The 15,790-nt window shown below is 37.6% G+C and overlaps 1 protein-coding gene across 11 annotated transcripts in view; it reads right to left on the bottom strand.

Moving 5' to 3' along the window:
• Window positions 1-15,790, bottom strand: part of tncb (tenascin Cb) — a 438,107-nt gene that overhangs the window by 27,898 nt on the left and 394,419 nt on the right. The gene's annotated exons all lie outside the window — the stretch shown is intronic.

Here is a 15,790-nt window from a genome sequence, read left to right as displayed (position 1 = left end):
CAATTAATTCTTTTTTAATTGAATAATTTAATCACAAATGTATTAGTAAATTGTGAAATAATTTGACCAAAATACTGTTAACAATCTGGAATCAGTTAGAAACCTAAAATGTAAGTTAATTATCAATTGTTCATGCAATAACAATGCATTGTGTGCCTCTAGGAATTTGAAAAATATTGACTGTTCAGACATTTCTCCATAGTGAATAAATCTGAGTTGATTTCAGTTCTTTCCCCATTCCATCCAAACCTGATTTTGCATAGCACTTAAGAACTCAGTCCATTTAGCTTTATAAAGACATTGGGGCTTATGTGTTAACCTTTTGAAATGGTAATCAATCCAAACAACAGAGTAAAGGGGAGATGAGACACTTACAGACCAACAGAGAATTAACAACGACAAAAGGCAAAGATATTCATTAGACCTTGTACAAGCATTGACTGAACATCATCATAAGGTTGTTGTATGCAGGCAATATCAAACCTAAAGAAGTCATCAAGTAGCATTTCAGACGTACACAAGAAATAATTTGGTTATTGGGATCAAGAAGAATTACAAAGGATATTTAAGTACAATTATAAGCAGTTATTTCACTCCATACAAAGAAAACAACATGAATGCTGGAAGAACATAGTGATTAGTATGTCCACAACTAGATAAAAAGGTTTCAGTAATCACAAGAAACTGAACACAGCACACTGAACACACTATGAGTGAGCACTTTCCGTGTGAATTCCATGTTACAGGGATGAAGTCCAATACATTCCAAGGAGCCTGGTAAAATGGTTAGACACAATCTGACAATAATCAAAAGCCATCATTCTGATTTAAAGCCATATTTCAGGAGGAGATTGTAATAATGACCAAGCAATTCAAAACGGTCATGCAGAAACAAAGGTTGCATTTTCAGCAGGCCTTCAATTTAATGCCCCTTACCACTCAAAAAGTCATTATTGTGAAGTCATTTTTAAATATTGGTCTCTTTTATTGAGAACAGGAAATCTCATTGATATTGATTTGGTTCTCATCAAGATATCATAGAAAGCTGAACATTCTCCCACTATGAGCCTGTGTCAACATCAAGCCAATATGTCATTCAAAGTCAGAGCAAACATTGCCCTATACTGCCATCAACCCTCGCCTCAGAATATTCATATAGCATCAATATGCCAACATGTCACATTGGCTGTATTCATGCTTAACTTATGTGTTAAATGAAAGATGAATGGTGTGAGCTCATGTCCATTAACAACTAGATTGAGATTTCCAAAGTCAATTCACACATTTTTTTTAAACACCATTTGATTTATTTTGGTGTTAATTTTTTGTTTTTTAAAAAAAAAATTTGGCAATGGTGACATTCCAATATCTGTGTAAAAGTTGATGAAAACTGAAATCGTTCCACATCAAGCGCAGTTTGGAAGAGAAAAGAAGTTTTCAAACAAAACAGATTTATTTCTCTTTCTAATTGACAATTTATTTCATGCTCTAAGTCCTGTTCCAAGTCTTCTTTCCACCAACATTCAGAGATTGATAGCTCAAGATCTTTCTGCGGAATAGCTTTCTAGTTTAACTGGTAATTTAACATGGCTTGAATTTTTTTAAAAATTGGTAATATTTTCTAAGGGAATGGAAAATAAAAGCTGCAGTGGTAAAAAAAATCATCTTCCAATTTGCAACAAGTTCATTTCTTGCTGTTGATGTAGAATGATATCTTATCCCTGTCAACTTTGAAAATATTTCACAATGTTAACATTTTAAAATAAAAATCTCAATGTCCTATTACTTTTTAATTGATTTAATCCAAAACGATTGTTTATTCCATGTCCCTTTCTCATAAGGCTTATTTAAACTGTGTAATTCTGAAAAAAACACAAATATTAATGTGAAGATATTGGTGAACGTTCTCAGTCTGGATAAAGTTTGCAGAGGGTTAATGTGTTGCATTGAAAGAGAAACAAAATTCTGTGTCAATAAAAGAATATACAAACAAGCAACAGAGACCTCAACTGAGTAAAAATACCTGTAGCCGTCTTAGTAAATAGGGGCTTAGAGAGCTGGTCATTGGCTACACCATAGATATTAATATCATAACCAATCCCAGTGATCAGACCAGTGATGTTAATGGAGTGATGATCGCCTGGCACTCTGTGCTCCATTGGTTCCAACAACCTGCCAGAATCTCTAACCACTATAACAAAACTTTCATAGGCCCCGTCCGTTGCGTTCCAAGAGATTTTGAATCCGTAAGCGTTTATGTGTGAAACCACTAAGTTTTCCATTTTGAGTTTTTGCTCTGGAGAAACAGGGAATTATTTTAGGAAGAACATTATAAATGAAAGACATCCTTCATATCCATGCTTCATCTACAGATCTTATCAAATACTATTGAACCATGATTGTACAACTATTGACTTAAAATTGTAAACTTATTCAGCACTCGCACATTATAGATTCACAGACAAGTCCAAGTGCTAAGTGCCTAAAACAAAGAAATAAGTTAATATTAGATGTAAGGAGAGTGGTTTCCAAAAAATTATGTTTCATGATATGAGGGAGACTGTTACTGAAGCAAGTCTCATTTGGGTCAGTGAGAAGGGAACATTTTGAATAAGATATTGGGGCTTTGAATGGATGCTGTGTCATACATACCCTTTATGCCCTGAGTTAGCTTATTTCAGCCAGGCCCGCAAATGGGTAGTACAATTGGTCTTAGTGTTCTGAGACTAGAAAGAGATATACAAAATAATCAGCCAGAGCTCCTGCTGCATTTCCCTCTGGTGGAAGTGGACTTGTGAACATCAATGATTGGACTTGCATTCAGTATCTCCCAAAGTCAGCCAGCTAACACTTCAATGAACACATGACAAATGGTCATGGTAAAGCACTGCATGGACTCAGGAGATTGCATGACAATATGAGTTACTTTATTTAGGAGATTGGTGGGGGGTGGAGAAATAAAAGTATGGCTCATGATAGTACAAGACCTATATATACAAATGGAAAAATACTGCAGTGCTTATGAAAGGTGCTTAACCTGACGTTAACAGAGTTAGCTTGAGCTTTGTGTGAGGATAATTCCATCAACATGATTCTGGTTTGGAACTGTGGCAAGTTGAACCAAAATTTAAAACTCTCAAACTGATTTCAGTCGGGGGCTAGGGGAAAATTCTGAAGGGTGAACATACAATTCTGTTCTACTGCTTAATCATAAAGTAACAACTAGAAGTTTGTCACACCCTGAGCAATCCCAATCGATTAAACCTGCCATGGACAGTTATCATTGAATGCTGCATGAAGAAAGAGGTTACTAAATTATTGGCAGTTTCATTGAAGAGAAGGAGTACACAGCAAATCATGCAATTCCATAACCACATGCAAAAGTATGATTTTACAGGACAGTGAGTGTTGCATGCTATTCTTTTTCATCTCTTGTAAGTATCTAGCAAAAAGACAGAAGAAAGATCATTTTAATTAAGTCTGTTACTTTCACTTCTCATTAATGTCTTCCTACAGTTCTTCCACAGGGAATACAAGTATGCTGTGACAAATAGCTTCTTCAGTGCCATGAGGTTCTATGATTTAGATTCTCCTCAGCTCCCTGGAGTTGCCTTCTTTTCATTGTACTTTGAATAACTTTAACAGACTTAACTATTTAAGGTACAGCCTGTTTATTAGTAAACTGTCCTTTGATTTAGTTGAGAATTTTATGGTTTTAATCTTTTAGCAACTGGGGTCTTAAATTAAAGAAATGAAAATGTTACTGCTATGCTGTCTTCTGTTTCATACTTTCACACAAGTTCAAAAGTTACCCTATTGTTTGATCATTGTAAAACCATCCCAGATTCCTTTATGATCTGATTTTAATTTTATAGTGGATACAACTGGAGTAAACCAGCTACACAATACAGGCTGGTGGCAAACTGTTGATGATTTTTTTCATTAATGTTCTTTCTACCTGTGTTGAGAGAATGATAGTTGACACACTTTTTTGATGATTCTTTTCTACTCTCATTGCTGTTTTTATTTGGCTTGAAGTTAAAAATTGCAACAATATTTTCCATGACAATGGCTTATACCTTTCTGTCGATTTACTATAAGCTTTTGCAATATTGATAAACAACTTTTATTTCTTCCCTTATCTTTAATAGACTCACTTCCCTCATTGACATCAGTAGTTTCTGTTAAATGTGAAGTTTTCAAATCATTTGAATTAACTGCACTATATAATAAAAACACTTGCACCATAACTCTTTCATTGTTCTTTTCATTAAGTCTCTCAACCAAGATTTTGGCTTTAGAGGATCCAGCACTTGGTTCACCTCTGGGCATCTTTGTTCTAGAGCCTGGAATAACCTGAGAGTTCTTCTGTAGAATTTCCACTGAAATAGTTAAAAGTGACAGCCAATACTGTTTCTCTTGTGGTCTCTTGATCTCCAACAATAATTTCAGTAGGAGATTGTGAAAGCCCTGCAGATCATTTGGCCTTGTCAATTTTCATAAAGACAAAGCATACACACTCTGAGTACAAGGTGATTTATCTGGAGTGGACTGATTGGTGACTAAAAATCATGAATTAGAATTCGTCTTATTGTCACGTGCACTCAAATGAGTACAGTGAAAAGTTTATAAGTCGCCATTTAAGGTGCCATCTTAGGAACAGAGGTACCTAAGGTATGGATTGTTAAGTACAAATTCTTAGGAAAAATGTTGAAAAATAAAGAAATAATAAGTTCAGAATAACAGAATAATATGTTCATAACAGCAGACTTTCAGCCATTGCTTGAGTGTTATACCATAGTGTGGAAGTTGTTCATTCAACTGCAGAAAGTCAATGGCATTGCAGTGATTGAGTAGATAAAATTGAAGGATAAAGTGAGGACTGCAGATGCTGGAGATCAGAGCTGAAAATGTGTTGCTGGAAAAGCGCAGCAGGTCAGGCAGCATCCAAGGAGCAAGAGAATCGATGTTTCGGGCATGAGCCCTTCTTCAGGAATCTGCTCTTCGGATGCTGTCTGACCTGCTGCACTTTTCCAGCGCCACACCTCTCGACTCTGATCTCTAGCATCTGCAGTCCTCACTTTCTCCCAGTATAATTATTGTTCTACAAAGTACAATTATACACTAATTGATCTATTAGATCATTGATTTAATAGTGGAAAAGATTTCCTGAGTTTTCACTCTGAATCAGTCTGAAAAGCATGTTCTTCTTTCCATCTAATATTATGACATGGATGGTGATTAAATGATCCAGTGCACTTACACAAGTCTTTGAAAATCTCCCCTAATAACTGGGAACGTCAGCCCTATCTGATTGTACAATAATATTAAAGTCAGAAGCAAATCATATCACTTAGGTTTCAAATTGCAGTGTGATCTGAAACCACATATGGTTTCAGAGGGTAACTAGGGTAACTAGGATTTTAAAAAATACACAAATATTTATAATATTGCTGTGAAAGACCAGATTTTGTCGATGCTTGCTATCTTGCACTCATGAGGGCAATTCATAGGAATACCGACTCAAGGGGAAAACAAACAAAGCTTGGCAGTTATCTGTCAACCAGCATTAACGAGTGCATTCGTCATGGGAACACCATTACCATCAGAATTGCTAATCAATCAACACTTTATATCCCCTTTCTTGGTATTCTACTGAACTGTCCTGATGAATGTAAGATGAAAAGTTTTGATAAAATATCTTGTTTTTCAGCAATACTTAAACTCTGGTCTACCAAATGGCTACATTTGAAATGTGTTAATTTTATTAGGAAAAAAATCTGACTAATATTTGGAAGACATGATGAAGAGCTCATTGACCAGTGTGTAGTGAGAGACTTGATGATGGGTGGGGCGGGGGGGGGGGGGGGGGGGGGGGGTGAGGGTGCGGTCTTGCACCTACCGGCATCGCATGGTATGCACAACTCGGAGTACAACTGATCCTGACAAGTTGGACTGACCAGTGGTACTCCTCTTTGTGTTCTGTCCATGTCGATTTTTGCTCTCTACATCCTATTGTTAAGTACAAAGCACCAAAATCTCTAACTCAGCCTATCCTGCATCCCTGGATTGGAGAAGATTCAAGGCAGACTTGAGGGAAAGAAAGGGGTGATAACTATTAAAATTAAAAACAAAGGAAACATGCTACAGAAAGAACAGGATCCTTGGAGATATTAGTATGTTAGGCAACTAGATGGAGTATCATTTTATTTTATAAGTGAAACTTAACTAAGCCATGGTATAAATAAATCATGAAAGCAAGTGCCTTATTTTGCTTTCTGCAATACCTGTAGTGGTGAGAGCAGTGAGAGGTTGTGAGTGCCAGCCTTGAATTACGCCAGTAACATTAATTTGGTATCCAGTGCCTTCTACTAGACCTGAGATGTCAGCAGTTCGTGTTTTCCCTGATAGAACTTGCTGTATTGGATCAAGCGAGCTGTCAAAATCGCTAACATCTATGATAAAATAATCAAATGCCTCTTCTTCTGCTGTCCAAGAGAGTGTGAAGCCTTCTGAGGTAATACCTGAAACAACTAGGTTCTCAAGTTCAGCTTCTTCTTCTAAAGGGAGGAAGAGTCATGGAAATATTTATTTCAGTCATACTTGTCATGTCAAAAGCGCATTTCAGAGCAAATATTGTTGATTTGGTAAATTCAGATTTACGAATTCAAGATGGAGCTTACTATAATATTTTACACAAATACATGCAGACAAATCAGTCAGCAACAGTAAATGCACTTTCGTGAAGATATTACGTCTTGAAAAATTGTCAATAGTTAAGGAAATGTACAAAGCAAAGCATTTTGTTATGGTATTTGATAACCAATAATGGTGAGAAGTTTTAGTCTGAGTAGATGCTCAACTGAATGATTGTCAGAAAGGCAAAACATTGCGCCATCTCTTCTGTAACAAACAGAAGGAAATGATTAAATTGAAAAGAAAACTATAAAGTATGTGCTGGTGGTGAATGGAATTATTCATTTATTTGCCAGCTCCTGAGCTATGTAATTAAAAAAAAGGCTGCCTGGATTGCTAAGGCAATAAAACTGAATTAGCTGCTTTGCAAAAGCTCAAAAATCTGTTTAAAAATGATTCCTCAGTCATTTTTAGTGGAGAGTAATTTATCTGCTCTCTGTTTCTAAATAACACACATTTAGTAGCTAAGCAACCACAAAATACTATTCAAATGGTAAAATACTTCAGAAAGTTCTGAGTCTTGAACTCATTCCCTCGAGGGCTTTCTTTCTTTAGCAGGTTTTCACTGTTTTTTCTGGGATTCTCCAATCCACTTTGAAATCCTGGAGCCAAATATTAATTCAAAGTTGATGTTTTGAGACTAATGACCTTTCTTCAGAGCTGGACTTGAAACGTTAACTTTGCTTTCTCTCCTTAGATTCTGCCAGTCCTGTTGTGTTCCTCCAATAATATCTGTTCTTGTTGCAGATTTCCAGCACCTGCAGTTCTTTGTTTCATACTAATTCATAGGTATCAGAGCTCAAAATCTTTATTAAGTGTTTAGCAACTGATTTTTAAAACATTTTAGCTTTAGTTTTTGGAGGATATTTTATTTGATGTTTCATAATATGCATAACATAAACTACAAACTCGCTATTTTTCCAAATGTATAAATATATACCCTCTTAATTCTGAATTTGAATACAATATTGAGAGAGTGGTGCTGGAAAAGCACAGCAGGTCAGGCAGCATCCAAGTAGCAGGAGAATCGACGTTTCGGGCATAAGGTCTTCATTAGGAATGAATTCACTCTTGATGAAGGGCTTCGGCCTGAAAAGTCGATTCTCCTGTTCCTCGGATGCTGCCTGACCTGCTGTGCTTTTCCAGCACCACACTCTTGACTCTGATCTCCAGCATCTGCAGTCCTCATTTTCTCCTAGAATTTGAATACACTCTCAACAGAAATTGTAAATTATCTTTGTATTAACCTTACCATTAGAGAATAAGTATCTCAAAACAGAGAATGGATATTTGTTACAGCTTGGGACTTAGCAATATGTAGAGCATACTAAATACCAGACTTATTCTACTTAACTTTACCAGCAGTTGGGATGAACAAATGTCATGGTCTGAGCTAGAATCTATAGGTATCTCTGCAAGCAGAGCAACGTCTGCTGCTTGACCTTAACATCAGAGGCAGTAAAACATTCTGATGAAGAGTTACAGGTAGGCTTTTACGAAAGACCTACATTAGTACCTATTTTCATGAATCCGAAGAGTATTTTTGCTTTTATGAGAAATGTCAATACTTTTTCCCATATAAATCATGCACATTCACTTTACAGCATTTTTGACTTACGAAAGGTTTCCTGGGAACCCTCCATTTTCGGATAAGGTGGTGGGGGGGGTGCTACCTGTACTTTCAAAACGTTAAACATCTTTTTCTTTCGGGAAGAAAAAACAAGTTGCTGGAAAAGCTCAGCAGGTCTGGCTGGCAGCATCTGTGAAGATAAATCAGAGTTAACGTTTTGGGTCCGGCGTCCCTTCCTCACAAATGATGGTAGCTAGGAAAATGCCAGTTCATATGCAGAAGATAGGATGGAGGAAGGGGGATAAGGAGTAAACATTAGTTGGGAATAGTGTCCAAAGAGAGAGAAGAACAGCTGGACAGACAAAAGAGTGGATAAAGATCTGACTCGGAGAGTGAATAGTGGTAAATGGAGACAGTTAGTGGCTAACAATAGGAAGTGTGTAATGGTAGACTATGTAATAACAAGGCCTGGTGTGTGGGGTTGGGGGCTAGGACATGGTAGAGTTCAGACTTTGAAATTATTGAACTTGATATTGAGTCTCTTTCAGATGCTGACCCACTTGTCTGCACTTTTCTGAGTTGCAGCATTTGCAGTTTCTCTTCTTCCCTATTATGCACATATTAGATTTGGATTTGTTGCATCAAAAAAGGATCATAAACTCAACTTAAAAATGTAAGAAGAAAATACAAAAGCCTCTCTGAGCACTTTCCATGACAGAAATTCATGTTAAGCTAATTATCTTTTATTGCCCTCAGCAATCTTCAACACACTAAAAAGACATCAGCCTGCCACAAATCACTACCTTTAGCAACACAAACCAAAAAAGAAGCATGTTTCTGTAGCCATAAATTGGGATGCAATTAATGCAAAATAAAGCTGCACTTCTACAAACAAAAGCTCATGGTCAATCAATGAAACAAGATTATTAATAATGCAAATAACTGTAAGAAGATAACATTCATGCATTGTACTGGCCTTATCATTTAACACATTTGTGAACATCACTGCTTTTGAAATAGTTAGTAGATGAGTGCATCAAATGAACAAATCTGGAGTTCTGATTTTCTAATTGTACAGTGCTGGTGTCATTTAATTCGTCAATTTCACTGAATAATCTTGGTTTGAAATCATGTTCCTTTGAGAAAATACCAAACAAGCTCAATGAAGTGTTATACTTGAATTTCCATAAGGTATTTAACTATGGGCTACATCAAAGGTTATTGAACAATCTAAGAGCTAATGGAATAGGGTGTAACATATTAGCATGTGATAGAGGGTTGGAAGGCCAGCAAGAAGAAGAGAGTAGGTATAAATGGTTCATTTTTGGTTTGGCTGTATAAAATGAGTGGAATTCCCCAGGAACCAAGGCTGGATCTTAACCAATCAAAATCAACATCAATTACTTGGACGAAGGAAACGGGGCTGCTAAATTTGCTGATAATACAAAGGTAGGTATGACAAATTATGGAGAAGACATAAGGCAAACGTCTTCCCACTGTCACACATTTACAGACTTGAAATTGCTGCAATTCCTCAAAGTAACATCTGTGAGTGCAGAAAAAACCCAGCACCTACCGATGCTGGAAATCAGAAAGAGAAACAGAGAAACCTTAGCTGGTCTGGCTGCATCATTGGAGAGAAAGCGGAGTCAATGTTTCAGGTCCAGTGTCCCTTCTTCAAAACTGATTGCAGCTAGGACAAGGTTGGTGTTTATGCAGAAGGTGGAGCCAGAGTAAGTAGGAGGAGAAAATGATAGGAAGAGATGGAGCTCAGAGAGAGAGAGAAAAATGATTGGATAGAAAAAGGAATGGGTAAACGTCAGTCTGGGAGAATGAATAACTGCTAATGAGGACCATTAGTAGCTTATCATGGGATTGCTATGGTAATGGCCCATGTGTTGACAAGGCCAAGCGTGTGGGGATTGGGGAAAAGACTTGGGAGAAGGCGCTCAGACCCTAAAATTACTGAACTCGATATTGAATCCTGAAAGCTGTAAAGTCTCCACGTGGAAAATGAGATGCTTGGGACTCTGCAGCCTTCAGAGGTCAGTATTGGGTTCAATAATTTTAGGGCCTGAGCACCTTCTCCTTTGTGCTTTCCCCAATCTCCACAAAGGAAGCCATGCTATCACATGGGCTGCTTCATAACCATATCATTGTCAGCTATCAATGGTCTCAAACAGCAGCTACTGATTCCCCCATGTGTGGGTGAGGGAACCTGTGATAGTGGGGGCAAGTTGATGGAGGCCTGTGTAATAGAGGGGAGTACAGCTGTTACATGTTCCAGAGTGTACGTTCAGTCAGAATCAAAGCCAGCCATTGTTGCCTTGCAGCTTGTAACCATATAACTTCAAATTTATGACACCAAGTAACATCCCAATCCCTTTTGAAGAAACCCTTTGACATAAACAGTCTGCAAAGGGACAAAGATAGATTAAATGAGTGAATGACAATTTGGTACATGATGTATAATATGAATAAGGAATGATTTTATCCAACTTGGTAAGAAGAATGCAAATGCAGCACAACACAAGAATGGAGTGAGTTTGCAGAATTATGCGATAAAGAGATCTGGATGCCCTGGTGTGTGAATCACAAAAGATCAGTAAGCAGATACAGCAAGTGATTAGGAAGACAAACAAAATGTTGCCATTTAATACAAGGGGAATAGTTTATAAAAGTAGTAAAGTTTTGCTAGAGCTGTGTAGGGGGTTGGTAAGGAGATATCTGGTGTACTATGTGTAGGTTTGGTCTCCTCATTCAATAAAGAACAAAATTGCAGGAGAAGCAATGCAGGAGAAGTTCACCCGGCTGATCCCTGGGATGTAAAGATTGTATTGTAGGGCAAGGTTGGAGAAACTGGCGATTTTATTAAAAGAAAAAGGAATCTGACGGGCTGAGAGGATATTTCTCCTTGTTTAAAAAACTGGAACTAGGTGACACAGTTTAAAAATAAGGCTTTTCTGATTTCAGACTTAATTGGGAAGAATTGTTTCCCTCTCAGAGGATTGTGAATCTGTAGAATTCTATTTCCCAGAGAGCATTGGTGGCAGCATCATTGAATACTTCTAAAGGTTGCTAGGTAGATTCTTGACTGAGAAGGGAGTCGAAAGGGATAGACAGGAAAGTTGTGGTCACAGTCTTATCAGTAATGATCTTGAAAGATGACAGAGAAGGCTTAAGGGGCTGAATGGCCTACTTATTCTTCCATTTCAATGTAAATATTGCTGAATGAAATATATTTAAAATGTTCAATAGTAACTGTTTTTAATGCCAAATAATAAGTAGCCTGTAATTGGTATTGAATTTCTTAGGTCCAAGGAATGCATTCAAGTCTTTTCTTAAAAATGCCAAGTACTGTTACTTTCCATCCATGTCTGCATTAATTTGCTTCCACACTTGTGTTATCATTCTGTGAGACTTATACTGGCTTTACTGTATGACTTTGGCACTCATCAGAACAGCTGGGCAGAGTTAGTCACATATGTGAAAAATCCTGGCATTTCATCTGCTCACAGTTATTAATCCAAGCTGGAAAGGAAAACTAAGAAAAAAACTTCCTTTGCTCAGCAGAACTTAAGCCAGAAGCTACCAAAACACAGCCGATAGCCCACATTTTCATCACAGATCTTTTGGAGGTCAAGAGCAGAATTGAAGCTGAAATGGTTTCCATATCAAGTATAGAAGCCATTCCACATGATACAGGCATGTAAAAGCCTTCTGCAGCAAAGTCATATGAAAGAGTACTTAGTATTACTCCTCAGTAAATATGAATGCTATAATATTATACATAAGTGCAATTGTGTTTTAACATAGACAAAACAGTTACACAGACACACTATTATTGATATGTACCCCACACAAAGGAATGACAAGCTCTGATGTAAATTGCACCCAATATGCTGAACATGCTACTCCATGCTTACTGTAAGGAACCCTTCAGGCATAAAAGCATTTCTAATATTTTATTCAAAGCGGAAGATTATGTGCCATAATTTGCTGGGAAAATGATAAGTTAATGTACTGCCATTATTAATGTGGAAATTGCTGACCAGTTTGATGTGAGGAAGCAACAGATTGTAAATCACACAGATTACATTGTCTTGACTGCTCTGCTGTTTGCCATGTGAAACTGGCACCTTGTGATTAAATTTTCCATTGAAAATTTTAGTAGTGCATTACAATAAATGCATTTATGACTTGTGCATTACTTATGCGAGGGCTGTACCTTAACTATGCAAGGCTTCTTTAAATAATGGGCACAATATTCTGTAAAAGTGTCATTCTGTTTGACATTAGAACTGAGCTCCACATCATGAGATGAAAATTTGGATTCTGAGTCCTTCAGAAATGTGGAGTCAACACAGTTGCCCACTAGTGCAGGTTAGTCAGGGCAAGTCAGATGATGGAAACTTTTGCAACAGTCAGTCTGCTGTGTTGTGAGATCTAAATGTCCAGCACCACAGCCAATCGCTTTAATGAATGTTCTGAAAATGTAGGTAAGCAACATGAATATGGAGTTGTGTGGCAGTTGATTAAGGGGTGTCTACTGTGGGGGGTTGTGGGGGCGGGGGTGGTCATCAGAACATTTGGATCAGATATATGCTCCTGTAAAAACAGTTCATTAGACCATAAGCTATAGGAGCAGAAGTAGGCCATTCAGCCCACCTGGGAGAAAGTGAGGACTGCAGATGCTGGAGATCAGAACTGAAAATGTGTTGCTGGAAAAGCACAGCAGGTCAGGCAGCATCCAAGGAGCAGGAGAATCAACGTTTCGGACATGAGCCTGAAGAAGGGCTCATGCCCGAAATGTCGATTCTTCTGCTCCTTGGATGCTGCCTGACCTGCTGCGCTTTTCCAGCAACACATTTTCAGCTCATTCAGCCCACCTGATCTGCTCCGCCATTTGATTATGGCTGATAGGTTTCTCAATCACAATCTCCTGCCTTCTCCTCGTAACACTTGAGTCCAAATATCCAGCCCAGAGGGTGTGCTGAATCTGTACTGTCTCATTTACTTTTCTTTTCCTTTCTGTCCTCACTTAATCCAATGTACCTATCCCTCTCTTTATTTCTCGTCCTGTACCAAATTTCAGTCTACGTCACCCGATTCCTTCTCCATCTCTCTCATTTCTTCCTCAGTCTCATTGCTTCATTATATACAGAGGAACCTCAATTATCTGAAGGACATGGTCGGGGAGTATTTTGTTTGGTTAATCAAATTCCAGAATAATCGAATGCTGGATAACATAGTTTAGCCAAGCATTGGGACATTGCGATCTTGCCGGATAATCCAATATTTGGATAATCAAATGCCGGATAATCAAGGTTCCTCTGAAGACAGTCAGTTCTGATGTTCATAGATGCCCCAGTGACCTTAACACTATATTACCAGCTTGTACTGTCAGCAATATATGGTGAATGGTTCAAAAAGGCAGGTCATCACACCTTCTCAAAGGCACTTTGAGGTGGGCAATAAATGCTGGCCAGTGATGCCTACATTCCACCAGTGAATAAAACTAAGTTTTAATTACATTGAAGAAGGAGAGAAAAGTCCTAGCTAATGGGGTGTGCTGTGAGAAGCCATGGTCCAGTTACTACTGAGCTTTTATAGCAAGCCACAGATCATTGCAAAAGTCCCAAACGGCAAACTGTAAATGATGTGAGGACTTTGTAAAGTATTAGAGCAATCAGAGAGTTTTGGGTTTGTTGTTGCAATGAAAAATATCATTGGAAAATAAATGCCACAATCAAAATGTGTCAAAAAAGTGCCAAATTTTGACAAGCCTTTGTATGACATTGTTATATGAAATGTGAGAGAAGAAATTATTTTATAAAATAGCAAATACCTGTCAATACAACAGTAGTTGCAGGAATTGTACGTCGGCCATTGACAATTCCATAGAAATAAATCACATAATTAGTGCCAGGTATGAGGTTGGAGAGTTGGGTGGTTTGCATGTTGCCCGGTGCTGTGTATTCCAGTGGCTCTGTGAACCTGTCAGAATCTATAAGTTCTATGACAAAGCTTTCAAATGCCTTGTCCTTTCCCATCCAAGAGAGGCTGAAGCTGTTTGAGGTAATGTCTGAAACCACTAGGTTGCCCACTTCGGGTTCTGCCTCTATAGGGATTGTTTTGGAAATAAAACTTCAGCACTTTTAAAGCAACACAACAAAAGAGTACAGATTAGCTCAGAATCAAATGACACAGCCTAAAACTCAGCTGATGCTTGTCACTTAGCTAATAAAGTCACATGTCTCTAGATTGCCCTGCTATTGTCTACTGGGACCAGGTAATTTGTATTGTGATATGAAACTTCAGTTTAAGAAATAGCCACACTACTAGAAAAATCCATATCCTTTACTCAAACCCCTTGACAATAACCCCATTGCCATAATGTTTAAGACCGTTAGGGATTAACTTCATGTTGCTGCAAATTCTTTAGCATGTGCTTTTAATGATAACTTTGAAGGTGATATCTAGCTTCACTCAATACTGTACAATTAAATGAACGATGTGCCTGTATTGCTCAGCTGGATTATATGGTACTTTGTGTAACTTCTGCAAAGAAAAGTCCTGGATAAAATTCTTGTGGCTTCTCCTTTATGAGGAATATACAATCTTATTGTTGTACTGACAATTTTACTGCATGCAAGAATGTATTTAACATAGTTATTGCTTGTTAATTGGAAGCTTGAACTGTGCTGGCATAATACTTTGCTCTAATTATAAAGGACATCAAGAGTTATAAATAGTACTCAAAGATACATGCGTGAACTTTTAACAAATAATAAAAGAATGGCATATCTTCACATAATAGCTACTCTCAGGAGCAGGTTTTTGCAGTAGCTATGTATAGCATTTTTTGTGATAAACCTGGATGATAAAGCCTTATTCCTGATTTTCTATCTGAAAAGAAACATATTATTCAAACTAGTGAGTATTTTTGCTATCCCAATTTTAGGAGAACATGTAAGAGCTATTGGGAAGATTAAAAGAGAAAATCCAAATTATAATTAAAATACAATTTACGTTTCAATACAGATCAATAAGCAATTGGGTAATAAGAACAAGTTTCTAAAAGAATCAGGTAGAATCAATTTGCCGCTGAAAAACTCCAGCTGCAACACAAATACCTGTTGTAGCAAATGCACTAAGCGTTTGTGTTTGCTGTCCATGATAAAGACCAGAGAGATAAATGACATAATCAGTGTTGGCTAAGAGCTTTGAGATGCCAATAGAACGATGGTTGCCTGAGACAATGAGCTCCGAGGTTTCGAAGATCCTGTTAGGATCTGTAACATCTACTATAAAGTTTTCAAAGGTGCCATTGGCTGTCCAAGAGACAATGAAACCGTCTGAGGTAGTATTGGAAACCATTAGGTTGCTAAGTTTGGGTTCAGTCACTGAGGAAAGGAAATAATTGGATAAAAGAAAACATTTAGTACATCTGAAATCAGTAATGTCTTCCAAAATGCAACCTACACATTTCAGCATTAATGGATCTTAGAGCTCAACACATTT

Source organism: Hemiscyllium ocellatum, chromosome 21 (genome assembly GCF_020745735.1).
Source record: "Hemiscyllium ocellatum isolate sHemOce1 chromosome 21, sHemOce1.pat.X.cur, whole genome shotgun sequence".
Taxonomy (NCBI): Eukaryota; Metazoa; Chordata; class Chondrichthyes; order Orectolobiformes; family Hemiscylliidae; genus Hemiscyllium; species Hemiscyllium ocellatum.
The sequence above is the reverse complement of the archived record's forward strand: the minus strand, read 5'-3'. Positions and strand labels throughout refer to the sequence as shown.